This window comes from Mixophyes fleayi, assembly GCF_038048845.1.
Source record: "Mixophyes fleayi isolate aMixFle1 chromosome 12 unlocalized genomic scaffold, aMixFle1.hap1 SUPER_12_unloc_2, whole genome shotgun sequence".
NCBI classification, from domain to species: Eukaryota; Metazoa; Chordata; class Amphibia; order Anura; family Limnodynastidae; genus Mixophyes; species Mixophyes fleayi.
In genome coordinates, this window is record NW_027445896.1 from 1539612 (window position 1) to 1559905 (window position 20294).

At 41.3% G+C, this 20294-nt stretch overlaps 1 protein-coding gene and 1 pseudogene across 1 annotated transcript in view; one reads left to right on the forward strand and one right to left on the reverse strand.

Moving 5' to 3' along the window:
• LOC142112117 (uncharacterized) overlaps positions 1-20294 on the reverse strand; it is a gene marked incomplete at its 5' end in the record, with an annotated part of 53469 nt that overhangs the window by 27862 nt on the left and 5313 nt on the right. The gene's annotated exons all lie outside the window — the stretch shown is intronic.
• Positions 5001-18992, forward strand: LOC142112078 (uncharacterized; annotated as a pseudogene).

Below are 20294 nucleotides of genomic sequence, written 5' to 3' on the forward strand. Positions count from 1 at the left end.
AGCGGTACGGAGATAGAATTAGATAGACAGGAATTTTAGGGTACAGAGTCGAATTGAGACATGACTAAGTGTCTTGCTCCAAATTCCGATCTGAAAATGAGGCAAAATGTCATTTCATGTAAAATGTCAGATCTCGTGAGTATTGGATCGATATCTTCCATGTATAGCCGTCCTTCCTGTTCTCAGCTGCCATTTAGAAGTGATAGCAGATGGGTATATTATTAAACTATTTAAGAGTTAACAAAAACTATTCTTTCTTAATTTTAAAATCAAAGATGTTTAAATCTGATGACAGTAGTGCCAGGGGCAGTATCAGCGACATCTGAAATATTTAGTGGGGAAAAATAGGGAACTGTTTGATTGTGAGCAGCACCCCCCCCTCCCCCTACAAACAAAATGCATATACTGTATATATATATATTATATATATATATATTTATATATGTTGCTTTTACAATCTAAATGTTTGTCTGTGAAGGTAATTGTGTGCGAGGGGCAGCATCACATCTGTCCTAGTGAGCGGCTATATGGCAGGGTGCGGTGAATGACCTGACACTGTGTATTATACACAACCCAGTGGGCTGTCACAGTTATATAGTCTTTTGTTTGACCAGTACCGCTTGTCACATATCTGTAGCTAAGTGGACAGTCGGTACAATGACATTTTCTAGGGACTGAAGGACTTTTTGTTTAACCTCACAGTACAGCAATTGCTGTTAAGAAGAAATAAGATTGTGATGGAATTTGGTAACGTGGACACATGATCTCAACTAATCGGTTATAACCTGATGCATTGATGGGGAAATTGGACTCACATCCAGTGATAACATAGCTGTCATGGCTTTAGTGATCCGCTGTGCAGCAGGATGCTGGCTGTCATACTTGGTTCCTCTTGCGTCTCAGACAATTGTTGATTATAATACAATAAAAAGATTGGTATATTTGCGCAGGCCAACTGAAAGCAGCCTCTGTTCTCACACACACACACAATCCACATACAATGTGCTAAAATAACAGTTTTAAAGAGTCAACTGTGAAATAATATATATATATTCTTTCCATCTTGATGTATGTCTTCCACAAATTCCAGAAGTTTGCAGTGATCAAAGTAACTTTCAGATTTCTGGCATTCACCACGATTATGGTCACATAAAAAAAAGTGAAAAGATAAAATCATATCATAGCGTAACATATAATATGTGGTTACACCGAAAACCACTAAATATCCCAAGGATCCAGTGGGGGTTGATAATTACGACAAAAACACCACGTGATGGGTGTTCTCAATCCCCTATTGGATATACACTTACAAGATTTCAACCTTGAATCAATATAAGCCAATATTTGTATTATACATTGCTTTTATGCTTCTTTGGTGCCTTGTCAGGTCAGTTGTCACTTGTCTTTTGAGCACCTATCATAAAGGAGATCCAGTAAGAGGACAAGATTCCAGGAGGATATCCATGTATACATATTGGCTTATATTGATCCAAGATTGAAATCTTGTAAGTCTACTACTGTCTTATATCACTGAGGTAGTATCAGTACAAAGTAACATGATAGTATAATGTGGGCAGCGTGTCTTGAATTTGGTTCCAAGTCACCCTAACAAAATAATAACATTAGTTTAGCCATTTATTTTTTATTTTGATAAAATGTACATACGAGGACAAACTTTTAAGAGCTAATTTCTCTTGTGGTTACTCGTTAACAATTCATATGAATGTGTACACATCTAACAACAAGATCATCCTAGGGGGGAATTCTATCGGCTTGTGCACTATCACCGTTGATAACAGTAATTTTAACCCGGACTTCTGCTCGCGGCTCCCTGAGCAAAACAAACAGCGTTAAAACTTACCGCACTAGCGGTAATAATGTGCAGTATTACCGTAGTAACAGTAATAGTGCACAGGCCGTGTTACTTTCAAACATCTCCACCTTTTCAAACCCACAGTTTAGTAAATATACCCCAATGAGTGTGGTGGTCCCGCCAGCCCCCTGGATCACTCACCCCCTCCTGGGTCCTCCAATGCTGGGGGGGAACCTTGGTTGGCATAGAAATTACAGGTAAAATACAGACTTGATATACTAAAGATTGAGATGTTTTGGAGAAAGTATAGCAGGCAAAATAATAAAGATGCTGTAATATTAATGGTGAAAGAAATAACTTCTTTATAACAACCCTTCACTCTCAAATATACAAAAAAAAAATCTGCTTTCAGTATGTTGTTTACATCACATTATGTATTGGTTACAAAATATTCAAATATATATTACAAAGTTCAGCTGTCTGTAGTATGTAACAGCGCACACAAATGTCTGATAACGTCCATTTACAATATCAGGTTATATATTCCACTTGTTGGTCCTCATCATAACAAGTGACAACACAACTATCACTCTTCGCGTTAAATTCATCAGGTGGGATAATAACATGAAGTTCAGGAGTAGAAATAAAATAATTAAACTGTTTTTATTATGTTTCTTGTGTACTCCTTCGTTAATATCGCTTGATGAACGGATACTTTAAAGAAGAAAACACATAACAGTCCGCTCCAGAACGTGTCCTTTTACCCTCTGGAGCGCAGCTCTGGGAGAAGTAAGTCACAAGCACTATGTGAACTGTCCGGTAAACAGATGAGCTTTCAGCAGGGTCCTGCAGTTAAAGACCATACATGACAGACAGACATTCTGTGAAGATTTCCAGAGGCAGCATTCAAGAAGGGTCGTAGTCCTGAGAGCAGAGGTAACCTAGGAAAAATAAAGCGTCAACGTGAGCAGAGGGTGGGTACGTACAGATTGTGATAATAGATATAACAGGGGGGAATGGATTGGACAGTTCTAAATACTTTTGCAATGAAAAGATAATTAAAATGGAAGACAAGATGATTTCAGTAGCAGAACAGTAATTAATGATAGAGAGTAGAAAGGTTATTCCTGCAGCGACTATTTGAATGGACTGTAGGGGACCAAGATATCATTACAGCAAGATGGAGGTTGCAGCAGTCTGGATGGTATGTAACAAAAATTGCTTTGTAGTACAAGAAAAAATACATTTGTAGCTGTACAAAAGGACGCACCGTCCACACATCCAGTGCCTAGTGGGGGCTTATATATACCCAGTAACCCCCACCTGACCCAGACACCTTAAGGAAACATGAAGCTGCCCCAACACTAAGAAGTAGCCATTCCAGTGGCCAAAAGCAACTTGCTAAACCTATCTTCCAGTACAGTGCACTACAGAGCACTGTGAAGCAGTGGCAGCCATTCCTGCAATCACTACCTGGGAACCTTTGTAGCGTCTATGGCTGGGTCCCGCAGAGGAACCCAGCATTGTGAGGGGGGGCATTATCGTAAGCACTACCTCGGTACATCTGAACCCCCAGCTCCGAATATTGCACAGTTATCCGCAATGTTTGCCTTCAGTTGCAGACTTTGGAGACCACTCCAGTAATAAGACATATATCCTGCCCTGCTGGGCACTTAATCTTAACTGAAGGCCTAACAGGAGAGAGTATAGAGCAGGAGGAGTGTCTGTGAACTTCTAGGATGTCTTAAATGGCCCTTTCGCCTGGTCCCTACAATATCCTTCAATGGTTCCTGATATCCCCAATTAATGCCTGAGATATACCAAAACTTAAAGTTATGGATAAGTGAGAGGGCTGAAGTATTTCACCTAAAAACAGTGCATAGAAATCTGGATGTATTGTTATTTTTGTGAGATAATTAAGGTGTCTTATGTACAGTTTTGTGACAAAAGCAATTATATTAATGGCCTGTAATGATAATATCATCTAACTAAACTCTGACTAGATACAGTTAAAAAAAGAAAACCCCAACATCTATGGCAACAATGATCTCTGTATTTTTATTATCTCATTCACTGGTAAGGATCTACTCCTCTTTCAAATAAAAGGCGCCTCTTTCATTTTGAAGTAAGAGAGGTGTCAGGATTGAGGCAGCGGGGCCTGTGAGGTAAAAGCTGGTGGGCAGCAGTGAGACACGATTGTGGGCAGGAGGCCTGTCAGGGAAAAGATCATGTAATACGTGTCATGGGGAATATCAGAGAAAAGTTAGCAAGTGTTGTCAGGTTATTGTTGTTTGAGGATGGGCCGTGTGGGGAAGAGACTTCTCCTTCACATACCCCCTCTGCCCTCATGCTTTAGTCACACATGTCCCCTCTCTGCCCAGCACCTTTAGTCACACATGTCCCCTCTCTGCCCAGCACCTTTAGTCACACATGTTCCCTCTCTTCCCACATGCTTTAGTCACACATGTCCCCTCTCTGCCCAGCACCTTTAGTCACACATGTCCCCTCTCTGCCCAGCACCTCTAGTCACACATGTCCCCTCTCTGCCCAGCACCTTTAGTCACACATGTCCCCTCTCTGCCCAGCACCTTTAGTCACACATGTCCCCTCTCTGCCCAGCACCTTTAGTCACACATGTCCCCTCTCTGCCCAGCACCTCTAGTCACACATGTCCCCTCTCTGCCCAGCACCTCTAGTCACACATGTCCCCTCTCTGCCCAGCACCTTTAGTCACACATGTCCCCTCTGCCCAGCACCTTTAGTCACACATGCCCCCTCCCCATCACATCACTCCTTCTCCTTCTTACCTTTCCTCCACTACACAGGAACAGGAAGTTATCCAGCAGCAGCTCCTGCACTGTGTACCATGTGACTACAGCAGTCACATGACCTCGTGATGTCACATAATTATCTGAAAGGGATTTAGCCTCTAACAGCTAGTAATGAACGTAGCATATAGCTGACTAGCAGCATTGTTATCACTAGAGTGAATTACTTATTACTGCATTGTCCTTAATTTAGAACAGCGGCGGCCATTTTCCCTTAGTCTAAATTACACAATACTGCTGTTACAGTTATGTCCCAGTGACGTTCCAGAGGGGGCGTGGTCACATACTCTTGCAGGAGCCATTTTACAACCTGGAGAGCAGCTTTAACTCATTCATATATAACAACAACATCCAGGAATGTGTACAAGGCTGAGGTAATATCTTCTAACAATATATTATTATTATGCTGAGAGCAGAGATATGAAGGATTATTATACAGAGGAGTCTGTATAGGGAGACATTACAGCTCATATAAAATTAGAGATGGTCACTGACCCCCGTGTTTTGGTTTTGGATTCGGTTTTGGATCTGGATTACCGTCGTGTTTTGGTTTTGGTTTTGGTTTTGCAAAACCTCCATTGCGTGTTTTGGTTTTGGTTTTGGTTTTGTTTGGTTTTGTTTTGCTATTTTTTGGGAAAATTCATGTTTTTGGGCCTAAATTAACCCAATTTAGTGCTCCAACTGTTTTAGAGACAAGTAATCTAATTGTTGAGGTAATAAATCATCCAAAAAAACAGTTTAATTCTTCATTGGTAGGCCTATTCTACACACAAAACAGATTGTCTTCCTCTCCATCTATGCATATTGGCAATGCAGCCATCGTCTTTGAATGTATATTACACCCTACACTTATAGTTAAATATGTAAAGAAATGGAAAAAGCCAGTTTGGTTTCTGTCTCTCTAGGCCCCCCTCCACTTGTATAAAATACTAAAAAATTCAGCCATTATAGCCTGTACAATATTAATTGACATGGAGAAAGACAGTTTGGGGTCACTCTGTCTCTCTAGGCCCCCCTCCACTTGTATAAAATACCAAAAATTTCAGCCATTATAGACTGTACAATATTAATTGACATGGAAAAAGCCAGTTTGGTTTCTGTCTCTCTAGGCCCCCCTCCACTTGTATAAAATACCCAAAAATTCAGCCATTATAGACTGTACAATATTATGAAAAATGGACAAAGCCAGTTTAGGGTCACTCTGTCTATGACACCCTACCCTTAAGGATAAATTGCCCTAACAGCAGCTTTTCAAGATGGTATGTGATATGGAAATGCCACAAGTCCCTTTCCTCTTTGGGGGTAGATTGCACCCTACACTTACATAGAAAGTTTTAAAAAGATGTTATCGGCATCATCTTCAGCTTAATCCTCGCCCTCATCAGTGTGTACGTCATCATCACAGACTATCAATTCATCGCCGCTTGAATCCGCCATTAGAGAACAGTCAGTGCTTGGATGTCTTGGATGGTGAAGGCCTTCCTCGTGGAAGATGTAGTTCATTTTTATAAACATCATTTTCTCCACATTTTTGGGAAGTAACCTTCTACGGCGATCACTGACTAAGTTCCCTGCTGTGCTGAACACTCGTTCAGAGTACACACTGGAGGGTGGGCAGCTTAGGTATTGCAAAGCAAGTTTGTACATGGGTTTCCAAATGGCCTGCTTTTCTTCCCAGTAAGGAAAGGGACTGTCTGACATTTCCATATCAACTACCTCTTGAAAGTAATCCTCCACCATCCTTTGCATGTTTATACTCATATTGGATGGAGTTATGGGCAAAGTGACACATTTTTTTGAAAAATCCTTCAAACCAGCCCAGATGTTAAATTGTTCTGGTCTGCCCCCTGTGTCTTCCCTGCTTCTTTTTTGGAAATTTAATTTTTTACGAGCAACAGCTTGAGAAAGTGAAGGAGGACACGTCGTCAAGCCGAGGCCCAGTTCAGCGGCCAACTTGCTGAGCAATAGCTCCTTGCAAAAGTTCACATCTCGCTCATTTACAAGTAAAGACTCAATGTAGGTTTTAAACCTTGGATCAAGCACAGTGGCCAAAACGTACTGATCCGAGTTCAAGATCTTAATAACTCGAGGATCATTGTGAAGCGAATTAAGTACTTGATCGACAAGGCCAACATACTTTGCTGAATTGCTTGCTTTCAGCTCCTCCTTCATTTTCTCAAGCTGCTTTTCCAATAGTCTAATTAAAGGAATGACTTGGCTCAAACTAGCAGAGTCAGCACTGACCTCACATGTCACAACTTCAAATGGTTTCAGCACCTTGCACAGCACTGAAAGGATTCCCCACTGTGCAAGAGTGAAATACATCCCCCCTCCTTTCCCAATGTCATGACTTGTGCAATATGCTTGGATGGCTTTGCGCTGTTCCTCCATCCTCTGAAGCATGTACAGGGTGGAATTCCACCGAGTTACCACCTCTTGCTTAAGTTGGTGGCAGGGCAAGTTAAACTGCTCTTGGAGCTGCTGTAATCTCCTACATGCTGTGGCTGAATGCCTGAAATGGCCTGAAATTTTACGGGCCACCGAAAGCATCTCCTGCACCTCACGGTTATTTCGTAGGAAGCTCTGCACCACCAAGTTGATGGTGTGAGCAAAACAGGGAATATGTTGGAAATCACCCAGCTGTAATGCTCGCACTATATTGTTGGCGTTATCTGAAATGACATACCCTGGGGAGAGTCCGAGTGGTATAAGCCATGCATCAATCACATCTCTCAGTTTGCGTAACAAATTGTCAGCCGTATGCCTGTTAGTGAAGCCGGTGATACAAAGAGTGGCCTGCCTGTGACAAATGTTACGTAGTGGTGTACATGCTGCTGCTGTTCCTGCTGGTGAAGGTGAATGACCAACCCAGTGGGCTGTCACAGTCATATAGTCTTTGGTTTGGCCACTTCCACTTGTCCACATATCTGTGGTTAAGTGAACAGTGGGCAGAATGGCATTTTTCAGCGCAATCTCTACATTTTTACACACTTTTTGGTATAGTTGTGGAATAGCTTTACGGGAGAAATGGTGTCGCGATGGAATTCTGTAACGCGGACACAAAACCTCAATTAACTGTGAAAAACCAGCTGCGTTTATTGTGGAGATTGGACGCAGATCTAACACTAACATTGCAGCCATGGCGTCTGTGATTCGCTTGGCGACTGGGTGACTGCTGTCATATTTGCTTCCCCTCGCAAATGATTGTTTCACAGTTAATTGCTGAAATGTAGGACTGCTCATTTTATTAACCTGCCTCTGGGATGACGATTCACCCCCAGCAGCAGCAACAGCAGCAGCAGGACTAACGCTTTCTTCAGAGGAATCAATAATAGTGCCGGAGTCATCCAGCCTTAAGTGGGATGCCGGGCTAACTCCGAGCGCTACTGAGGATATTGATGAGGATGGTGTGGTGGGTGTATTTTGTAGCCGTCGGTATGTCGGTGAGCGGAGGGTCTTAGCTGATGAGGGAGTGCTTGTATTCTTTTGGGAAGAACTTTCAGCTTTTCCCAACACTTTGCCATGAACTCTCGTTAAATGGCGTAACATAGACGAGGTTCCAAGATGGTTAAGGTCCCTCCCTCGACTGACTGTGGCTTGACATACACTACAAATGGCTATACAATTGTTGTCTGGATTTGGGTAGAAATAATTACACACATAAGAAGTGGATTTTTTTGTTTTATGCCCAGGCATGACAATGGCCTTTTTCTTGTCACGTGCCAGAACTGCTGCCACTGGTGCAGGACTTACACAAACAACCTCATCCTCATCAACATCCTCATTAGCGCCCTCGTCGCCTACACAAATCTCCCCCTCATCCTCTTCTAATTCCAAAGTGGCATCCTCAATTTGGGTATCACCGGCTACACTCGGGCTATTAAGGCACACATCAGCAGAATGCTCACGATTAGACATCCCACTGTTGGATGGACTCTCCACAGGGATTGTTGTCATTTGTGAATCAGAGCAAATATTCTCCTGTAATGCCTCACTGTTATCTTGCAGCTCGGCTTTGACGCGTAACAGTAGTTGTGCACCAATTGTAGGCTGGGTAACTTTTTGGGATATGCCACTAATAGCCAAAGGTGAAGGCCTCATTCTCTCTTTGCCACTGCGTGTGTAGAATGGCATGCTTGCAATTTTTTTTTTATCGTCACTTAACTTTTGCTCAGTTACACTTCTTTTTCGCTTCAATACAGTAAAAATTTTTTTGGTTTTTGTTTTTTGCATTAATTTGAAAACACTCTGTTGTTTGACATCACCTTGGCCAGATGACGTACTGGGAACACTAACATCAGGACTGGTGACAGAACCTGGTTGCTCATTTAGATCATATGTGGACTGCTTTGAATCCATTCTGAGCGCAAACCACTGGGGAGTGCTAAAAATTATTTAGTAGATTCTGCTGACAGTTATGACTTTTGACAGCCAGAAATATTAATGCACAATTAGGGAGGACACCCCAAAAACACTGAGGAGTGCTAAAAATTATTTAGTAGATACTGCTGACAGATATGACTTTTGACAGCCAGAAATATTAATGCACAATTAGGGAGGACACCCCAAAAACACTGAGGAGTGCTAAAAATTATTTAGTAGATACTGCTGACAGATATGACTTTTGACAGCCAGAAATATTAATGCACAATTAGGGAGGACACCCCAAAAGCACTGAGGAGTGCTAAAAATTATTTAGTAGATACTGCTGACAGATATGACTTTTGACAGCCAGAAATATTAATGCACAATTAGGGAGGACACCCCAAAAACACTGAGGAGTGCTAAAAATTATTTAGTAGATACTGCTGACAGATATGACTTTTGACAGCCAGAAATATTAATGCACAATTAGGGAGGACACCCCAAAAACACTGAGGAGTGCTAAAAATTATTTAGTAGATACTGCTGACAGATATGACTTTTGACAGCCAGAAATATTAATGCACAATTAGGGAGGACACCCCAAAAGCACTGAGGAGTGCTAAAAATTATTTAGTAGATACTGCTGACAGATATGACTTTTGACAGCCAGAAATATTAATGCACAATTAGGGAGGACACCCCAAAAACACTGAGGAGTGCTAAAAATTATTTAGTAGATACTGCTGACAGATATGACTTTTGACAGCCAGAAATATTAATGCACAATTAGGGAGGACACCCCAAAAACACTGAGGAGTGCTAAAAATTATTTAGTAGATACTGCTGACAGATATGACTTTTGACAGCCAGAAATATTAATGCACAATTAGGGAGGACACCCCAAAAACACTGAGGAGTGCTAAAAATTATTTAGTAGATACTGCTGACAGATATGACTTTTGACAGCCAGAAATATTAATGCACAATTAGGGAGGACACCCCAAAAACACTGAGGAGTGCTAAAAATTATTTAGTAGATACTGCTGACAGATATGACTTTTGACAGCCAGAAATATTAATGCACAATTAGGGAGGACACCCCAAAAACACTGAGGAGTGCTAAAAATTATTTAGTAGATACTGCTGACAGATATGACTTTTGACAGCCAGAAATATTAATGCACAATTATGGGGGACACCCCAAAAGCGCTGGGGAGTGCCAAATATGAAGAAAAAATAATAAACCTCTATCCTCCTCTCTGCACTAGCGATTTTGGTTAGAGCAATTGCAAGAACAATATTGTATTCTCTGTCCCTGCTCTAATTAGCCTATGACTACACCCTGCTCTCTCCCTCTGTCAAATGGCGATGGATTGCTGTGGAGGCGTGTATTTATAAAGTTGAAGTATCGCGAGAACCGAGCCCCGAGATCCGACGACGTCACAATGACGTTCGGCCTCGATTTGGATTCGGAATGGGCGGGAGAGTACTGAGCTGCTCAGCTCGGTACTCGGATACCCAAAGTTCGGGTGGGTTCGGTTCTCGGAGAACCGGAACCGCCCATCTCTATATAAAATGCTGTTTATAATGGGAGATTATTATTATATAGAGGAGAGGGATATTATAATTTCTATATATGCAGAGGGATGTGACAGCTCCCAGCACACACACTGTTTATAATGGGTGATTATTATTATTATTAGTATTATTAGTATTATTAGTATTATTATTATATAAAGGATAATAATCTATATAGTGATATATAAAGAGTAATAAGACAGTTCCCAGCACACGCACTGTTTATAATGGATGATTATTATAGAAAGGATAATAATCTATATAGTGATATATAACAAGGAATAAAACAGGTCCCAGCACACACACTGTGAGCTGTAAAGAAGTAAAAAATTAGTAGGTACAAAGCGTCCCATCCATTGTCCCAATCCCGTTTTCAATGTATCATAGTAGAGCGGGTGGGTCCCAATCCTGTTGAGAAAATGGTCTGGTCACTACACTTGCATAATGTGAGTCTGTAAAAAGTCTAGGTTGCACGGTCTAATCACTAGATTGATTAAGGAACTGCCCCACCGTTCTAACCCCCGCGTCATTCTAGATAGTGAATAGCTAGGCAGCCTTGCCATTCTAAAAACTAGGGTTCCCAAATAGAGGAAGATGGATAGATAAGTAAGGTTTTAGTTTCAATGTATGTATGATGTGCCACAATTTTCTAGTGGACATAAAACGGTGGTTGTCAAGAACTGTCGCTGATACCTTGTGGTCATGTAGATGTAGGAAAGCAGTCAATTTTAGGCCAGGGGGGAAATTTTGTTCTGGTGAGGTATCCGCATAGGTGTCAGACCCTTGTATCAAATCCCTCCGGTACTGAAGTTGAGCAGCCTGATTATAGAGTTCTATATTGGCCAAATGAAATCCAGCATTAGTCCTGGGTTATTAAAGTTTCAATAGCCCAATTCTTGATTTTTTTCCCCCCCAAATGAAGTTTTGAAATACTCTACAAGTCTAGGGGAGGATTTCATCTTACGTAAATTTGCTCTACCCATTAAGTAAAGACAAAGATGACCCCAGCCCTCAACCTCGTTACTAGGTTCCCAACAACTTTCGAGATATGATGTTGATAGAAGAGACCAAGGTTCTTAGAAAGTTCTATACCTAGATATGTGATAGTGCTGTGCGCCCATTTAATTGCTATGTTTCTAGCCAAGTAGCGGCAGGTAAAGCAAGGATCAGGTATAATGCCAGGGATTTATCAAACGGACAGCTTGATAAATACAACACGGACGCCCCGAAATACAGTATGTAGGTCTCAAGCATAGGATCAAGTACTAGGTTGAAGAGTAAGGGTGACATGGGGCAGCCCTAACGTGTACCCCTCGTCATGGGTGCCGCCTCTCCAATCAGGCCATTGATTAGTAGAGAGGTGGTTGGGCAAGAATAGAAAAAGCTTATGGGCCTGAGTCATTAAGGCAGCATACAGAGCGCATCGTGCAGTTGTTCTCAACGTTACGTAAATCATCTCTGCGTACTCCTGGAGTCGGCAAGGAGCGGATCTCAGGATACGTGTGGTGATGACTATGGGCGTAGGGTCACTCTGCTGTACTAGACCAGACACTGCAGGATGCGTACAATACGTATTTGGAATATGAAATCTCAAAAGAACCGTAGACCGTCGTAACTGTCATTTGCGTTGACATACGCAGCGGACTTGCTTTCGTTGACGGCCGAGTGTCCTCGTTCTGGGCATGCGCAGAAGGGAAATGCGTATGATACACACAAATAACAGAGATACCTTCCTTAATGACTCAGGCCCTATCAGAGTAGTGAAATCCTCTCTGAATGCCCCACGTTTGTGTACCTCATACATATAGGGCCAGGATACTGCATCAAACGCCTTATTGGCATCCAGGTTAAGTAGTATATTCTTGGAAGGATATTGTAAGGACGAGGAGGCCACCTCTGTGATCGCTGTACATATGCCCTACACCGAGTGACGACCTGTCACAAATCCTAGCTGTTGGTCAGTTAAAAGTGATGGGAGAATAGACTGTAAACGAGTAGCCATGTTTTCAGCCTGCAGCTTAATATCCAAATTCAGTAGCGTGATAGGGCGATAGGAGGCCATGGATTTTCTCGGTTTCAATATTAGCGTAGTGAATACTTTATTAAAATTAGGATTTGATTTTGATTTTTAAATTAGTGCAACCCCAATGGGACTGTGCTAGGTTATGTTTTACTCACTGGAGTTGTACGATTTACTACACTGTTCAAACTGCTGAAATACCAAATCTGATTAAAATGAGTTACAGGTTTTGCTGTATTTTTAGGTGTAAGTTTTACGATTATAGAATGTTTCCACTTTCCTGGACTTTTTAAATGTGCAAAATGGACAAGAAGGGCTAGTTTTACAATCCAACCCCTGTCCTACATGTAAGTGTTTCCTATATGGACTGTCTAGTAGAATGTATCTAGCACTTACTTCTCCTATTATCTTCCGTAGATTGGCCATTCTGAGTCCTCTGTCTACTACAAGAACCCACTTTAAACTTGTCTTTAAAGGTGAACCCACTGAAGGTTTAGGTGATAGGTGAGTCCACTGAAGGTTTAGGTGATAGGTGAGCCCACTTAGCTGCAGTAGATGTAAATGCTATATACACTCTACTTTCCTGTATATATGAAACAGTTACATATAGGAAATTGGTTGTATTTGTAAAATATACTATTATTGTATTGTAGTTAACTCCTAAAAATTCCAAATACATGGAGCTTCATTTATCTTTTTATCCAATTCAATTCACAGGATTACACCGTAGTAATAAAGAGATTTGGTGGGCCACCCTCAAGTGTGTCAGGAGTATTGAGCAGGACCCAGAGTCCCATCACGGTTCCTCCACCTCACTCACTGATATATGAGGGAAACAATGACTAGAAGATCCTGGAACTGATCAACAAGATCATTCCGCTGGTGACTGGAGAGGTGACTGCTGGGAATGTGACATAATACAGTAACACTAGGGGATGTGTCTGCGTGATGACTGTATCATTGGGTGTATTAGGTTCCTATAAAGTGTTGGGATGTCACTGTCTATTTATCCATGCAGGAGTGGACGTATTTAAGATTGCAGAAGAGTCTTTTCAAAGACGTAATGATGGAGAATCACTGGATTCTCAAATCACTGGGTAAGAGGAGATTTTCATTTATTGTAAGGGAGAGAACAGTTTTGAAGGCCACCTAGATACACATCATCTGAGAATCACATATAAACAATGTATTCACTCAGTGTATGTTTCCTACAGATGGATCCAGTAACACAAATACCACAGAGAGATGTCCGTGTTCTCTTTATTCACAGGATTGTACAGAGGAAAATCACAGTATTCCACAGGTAGGTGACATTTTAGGGTCTCACCAAATACCAAAGTGAATTTCCCAATATATGATCTGTAAAAAAAATACTTGTGTGGATCATATACACTGACATTCCTCTGTCTCATCATAAATTATTAAATCAGTTATTATTAAATATATTTGTATTGTTTTGTGGGCTGTTTAGGATGACGTCATGACTGGTATTAAATTAGAATTTATAGAGGGAAGGAAAGGGACGTATGTGAGGGGTGATCAGCAGTGTAAGGAGGAGGAAATCAGCATAGGTGAGTAATAAACACTTATTACAGACAAGAGTCACATATTCTCCTTGTATAAACAATGTAATCAGTCACTGTGTGTTTCCTACAGATGGATCCAGTAACAGAAATACCCCAGAGAGATATCTCCGTCCTCTTTATTCACAGGAGTTTCAGGTAGATGACATTTTAGGGTTTTGCCAAATACCTAAATGCCAAAGTGATTTTATTATATTATCTGTAAAAAACAGCGTGGATCTTATACTCTTATATTCTTCTGTTTCATCTCACATTATTAAATCAGATATTATTTAATATAATATTCTTAAAGGGGTCGTGTCTTGGACATGCATGGAGTACAAGTATGCTTGCTACGTTCTCCATCCTAAAATTCCTGCATTTATCCTCCATTTTGAGTTTGCTGGTTTATTTGGACTCTGTCTAGTCCTGGAGCTTACTTACCCCTCTTGGCATCCTCTGGGGTACTTCTCCTGATCCGCGGCTGCCGCGCTGCTCTTCGAGACCCCAGCCTGGTGTGCGGAGGCTGCTATCTGAGCGGACCCGCTGCAGCCTGACTCCTTGGTGGACAGCGCTTCTGCCTCTCCGTGCTGCCGGCGCTGACTGTTGGTGCGGACACCCCCAGGGACCCCTGCTGTGGTGAGACAGATCACCATACTTACCCATCACTGTCAGGTCGTCGGGTGCCGACACTTGCTCAGGCTCTTCCCTTTACTGTGTGCGACTCGAGTACATGACAATGCTGTAGACTATACCCCTCTGCCCTGGGAGCTGGGGATGGACATTTTCTGTTCCTGTCCTGTAATCTGGGCTGACGTCTTGGTAGTGCCCTATTTTCCACCATAGAGAGCGGCGATTTGTCCTCATGCTGCACAGTTCTGTTGCTCCAAGTCAGCCTTCCATCCTGAGATACAGATTGGATCCCCAACAGCTGGGCCTCAGGCTCTGAGTGCATGCAGGTACCTCACACAGTGGCTGTAATTTGACTTATGCTATCTTGCCTGTTTGTGCTGTGATAACATCCTGGCACTTGACATCTAATATATATTACTCCTGTGGGACAGTCATAAGCTTATTTATTGAACCTCCTTCCCATATCTGGATTATCCAGTTTGCCTTTTATAAGTGGTGTCTATACTATCTTGACTCTGTTCTATGATCCTGCCTTGGGTACTTTCATGGTAAGACTTTCATACAAGTGTTTATCCATGAAATACAACACTATTATTATACCCATTCCTCTATATTGGGATGTATTTTCCTCGTTATATGATCATGCTGCTCTGGCCGGATGGCTTGACCGGTTTGCCTATTCCTCTACACCCACTGACAGTTCTGGAGAAACTCCATTATGTGTGCCCTCCCAAACTACCACTGTTCCTAATGCACCAACCTCACCTACTTACCCTGAGGTCACATTGCAGCAGCTTCTACAGCTGGCCGACCTTTCCCTTTTTAGACATGATATGCAACAAATCCAATAGTGAGGGGCTGAAGCGGAGACTCTAGAAGATGCTACAGCACCTATGAAGGGTCAAATTGATAATTTGGAAGCTCAGATGTTGGCATGTAAGCAGACGCTTTCTTTTAGTGAGGGGAGTCTCTGATGCAATAATACTCGTTTTGTGGGGTTACCTGAATAAGTGGAGGGGCCTGGTACTGAATGTTTCTTGGAGAAATGGTTAATTCAAGCTTTTGGGAAGGATTCCTTTACGGCTCAGTTCGCAGTGGAGCAAGCTCATCGCATCCCTTCTTAGGCAGCTCCACCTGGGGCACCTCCCCGTGCCTTCATAGCCAAAATCTTACATTAGAAAGACTGATACAACTCTGCGACCATTCCCCTCTTATATTGTCTGTAGACTTTGCCATTACCAGGGGGTCAATCTTTCTGGAACCTGAACTTTTTTAGTTACCTTTAATGGGCAAGGGACCTGATCTGGTTGTCTTGTGGGAAGAGTTCTTTGTGGATAATGCAGAAACAGTCCAGCCCCCTCTTGCCTTTGGCAACTGCCTAAGAACTGTACCTCTAAATCTCCGTACTCTCACCGGTACTGAGGGTTGCAGTTACCCCTGGCAATCGCCTAAGAACTATTTCCCTAAAATCTCTAGACTCTCACCGGTACTGTGGGTTGTAGTTACCCTTGGCTACTGCCTACGTTCAGTTTCATCATCTTTACCTATCACTGTAAGTTCCGTTCCTTTCCGGACAAGTACCGGTACAGAAACCATTGTGGATCAGGGGACTTCTCTATTAACTGTTCCTTATTTATTCCAGTGGCAATGAGTGATATATCAGTCTTGACACCATCCACTCGGTGTCTCACTGGACTCGCTCCTGCACTTCCTACTCTACGGCCTCTGTAACTCTATTCCTGGGTTCTCCCCAGCCAGTGGACATCTCACAACCCTCTGTCTGCAGCCAAGTCTGTCCCAACAGTGAACACCGGACTTTCGGAGCAGACTCCGGGTTTTGCTGTACTGGCTGGAGGGGTTCCTAACAGTTAGCACTTCTGCCTCACAGCACTGGGGTCATGAGTTTGATTCCCAACCATGACCTTATCTGTGTGGAGTTTGTATGTTCTCCCCGTGTTTGCGTGGGTTTCCGCCGGGTGCTCTGGTTTCCTCCCACACTCCATAAACATACTGGTAGGTTAATTGGCTGCTATTAAATTGCCCTTAGTCTCTCTTGGTCTGTGTGTGTATGTTAGGGAATTTAGATTGTAAGCTCCAATGGGGCAAGGACTGATGTGAGTGAGTTCTCTGTGCAGCGCTGTGGAATTAGTGGCGTAATATAAAGAAATAGATGATGATGATGATCAGGGGTGCCCATGAGTCCATGGGGACCCATGCCATCTGATATATACTGTATTATTGTCAGTCTTGATATTATTCTGTATGTTTTTGTATACCTGCATAAGTGTTGGAAATTTACTAATCTTTGATGTAATGTGTCACACCCGGTGATTTATATCTATCACGTTTATTCAGAAATAATTATTTTCTTTATGTTCTGTTTTGAAATACCAATAAAAAAACTTGACTAAAAAATGATCATTCTTTTGTGGGCTATTTAGGATGACGTCCTGACTGATATTAAAATAAAAATTATAGAGGGAGAGGAAGAGACGTATGTGAGGGGTGATCAGCAGTGTAAGGAGGAGGAAATCCCTACAGATATCGGCACCGGTGAGTAATAAAATGTATTACAGTAAAGAGTCATATATTTTGTTTATTGAGTCATTACAAGAATTCCAATTATGACTGCATCTAAGCAATGTGCTTGATAATGCGCTTTTATAGTTGTAATGAAGTGTTCGTCAATTGCAAATTGAAATTAAACAGCTGAACAACTCGCTCATAGTTTGAAAATTTTGGGTATTGTAATCTGCAGCTCAATGTCCTTCCTTACATTTATTTTACTTTCAGCAGATGGATGTAAACGCAAGAATATCTTGGGGGAGCAACTGATTTTATCTACAGATTTTGAAATGGAAGATAACAACATTACTCAAGATTCTACAGGAGAGAACCCAATTACCCTAAATATATATCCAATACTTTACAGTGGAGATAAATTATCTGAACTCTCTAATCATGAGGAATGTAATCCTGATAACATAGATATTGTTACACATCGTACAGCTCATACAGATGATACATTATTTCCATGTTCTGAGGGTGGGAAAAGCTGTACAGTTAAATTATCTCTTCATAAACATCAGAAAAGTCACATAGCTGAGAACCCTTTTACATGTTCTGAGTGTGGGAAATGTTTTGTATATAAATCAAATCTTGTTGAACATCGGAGATCTCACACAGATGAGACACAATTTCCATGTTCTGAGTGTGAGAAATGTTTTGTACAGAAATCAAAACTTATTAGACATCAGAGAACTTACACAGGTGAGAAACCGTTTCCATGTTCTGAATGTGGGAAATGTTTTACACAGAAATCAAAACTTGTTGAACATCAGAGAACTCACACAGGCGAGAAACCATTCCCATGTTCTGAGTGTGGGAAATGTTTTGTATACAAATCAAATCTTGTTGAACATCAGAAAACTCACACAGATGAGAAACCATTTCCATGTTCTAAATGTGAGAAATGTTTTGCCGTAAAATCAAAACTTATTAGACATCAGTGAACTCACAGGTGAGAAACCATTTCCATGTTCTGAGTGTGGGAAATGTTTTTCACAGAAATCAAAACTTGTCAAACATCAGAGAATTCACACGGGAAAAACCGTTTCCGTGTTCTGAGTGTGGGAAGGGTTTTGCACAGAAGTCAAACCTTGTCAAACATCACAGAACTCACACAGGTGAGAAACCATTTCCATGTTCTGAGTGTGGAAAATGTTTTCCATGGAACTCAAAACTTATCAAACATCAGAGAACCCATGCAGATGAGAAAACATTCCCATGTTCTGAGTTTGGGAAATGTTTCGGATACAAATCAAATCCTTTTGAGCATCAGATAACAAACCATATCCATGTTCTGAGTAATGAAAATGGTTTACAAACAAATCAGGTCTTGAATATCACATAGGAGAAAAGCAATTGGACATGAAACAAGGAGCTGCAGTACTCTTTATATTGTAAAAACAGTTGATTTTATTAATGTAAATTAAACTAAGCATAATATATTTACATAGTTTATACACAAAATTTGATCACTCATGTGTGGAACTATTTTATCTACCAGATATCGTCCACACTGTACACAGTTAAAACAAGATTACCTTGATATATTGGGTACTGAGTAATATATAATTCTGGCAATGGGTTGGAGATATAATGTGGGATCTGAGACACTGTTACAGTATGTTTGTTCATACTCTCTTATTGAAGGTGTGAGTTCATATAATAATCCTGTAATCTGTAATACTTTGCCATTGGGGATTGAATATGAAGCTTGAAAAATGTGTCCCACTGCCTAAATGCAATATTGTGATGTCATTTTTGTACAAAAGCTCTCATTTATATGGTATGCCCATGGCTAAGTGGGTCAAGATGTGTCTACAGGGGTGCAAAACTTTGCTCCATCTTATGGGGATCTGAAATATAAAAGTTCAGTAGTATTGACTCTTTTCATTTAATCTTTGCAATAAGACTTGTTCAGAGTGATCCGGTTATAGTAGGTCAGACTAGTGCAGGGATTATTCTACAAGCCTGGTCAGTGATGGGCTCCATTTGTCACAGTGTCTCCCAGCCTCTGACACTGCACAAGTGAAAATTTTAAATGAGTGATGTGCCAGGGTTAATAATGGTACAGTGAGCCCCCGCAGCCACATAACACTACCCAACCCCCTGTATCATGCAGATTCACTTCCTCTATACATAAAATAACTAAGCAGAAGATAATCGGCCATCTTGTGCCTGCCTAGTGAAGCCACTGACAGTACACATAGCAGAGACATCAACAGCTTCTTACATTTTATAAATTCTAATTTTCCAGCAGTAATTCAGGCGATACCCAAGGGAGAATTAATTAGGGACAAAATTGTTCTGATGATAACATCTATGCTCAAAGATCAAATGAACTGAAATCTAGGCTTGTACGAAAAGCAGAAAGGTCAGTGAACAGCAAATAGCCAATATCTTCCAGAAACATTGGAACATCCTAAAGTCTGATGATGACCTCTAAGAAGTGTTAGAGGATAGGATCTCTATGACATGGTGTAGATCTAAGAATTTGGGGTTTCATTTAGTCCACAGTGTCTCACCATTTGAAAAGAGAATTTCTAATAGACCAATGGGTTTTTTCAAATATGGCGTGTGCCGGGCATGCCAATTTATGATACAAACAAAGGAGTATAAAGATCGGTTCTTGAGAGTTAAATCAAAGGATTCATAAATTGTAGCTCTCCGAATATTATTTACTGCTTAACCTGCCCCTGTAACTTAAACTATGGTGGCATGACAGGCAGGTCACTCAAATATAGAATTTTGGAGCATGTAGGCAACATAAAGAGAGTCAAGAGAAACAAAGATAATTTAAAACAACTAACATATGTTGAAAGGCACTTTATGAAGTGCCATGACTGTGATCCAAGATCACTACAGGCCTTTGTCATGGAACAGATCAAGATGGGTTTGAGAGGAGGAGATCTCCATCAGGAGCTCAAGAG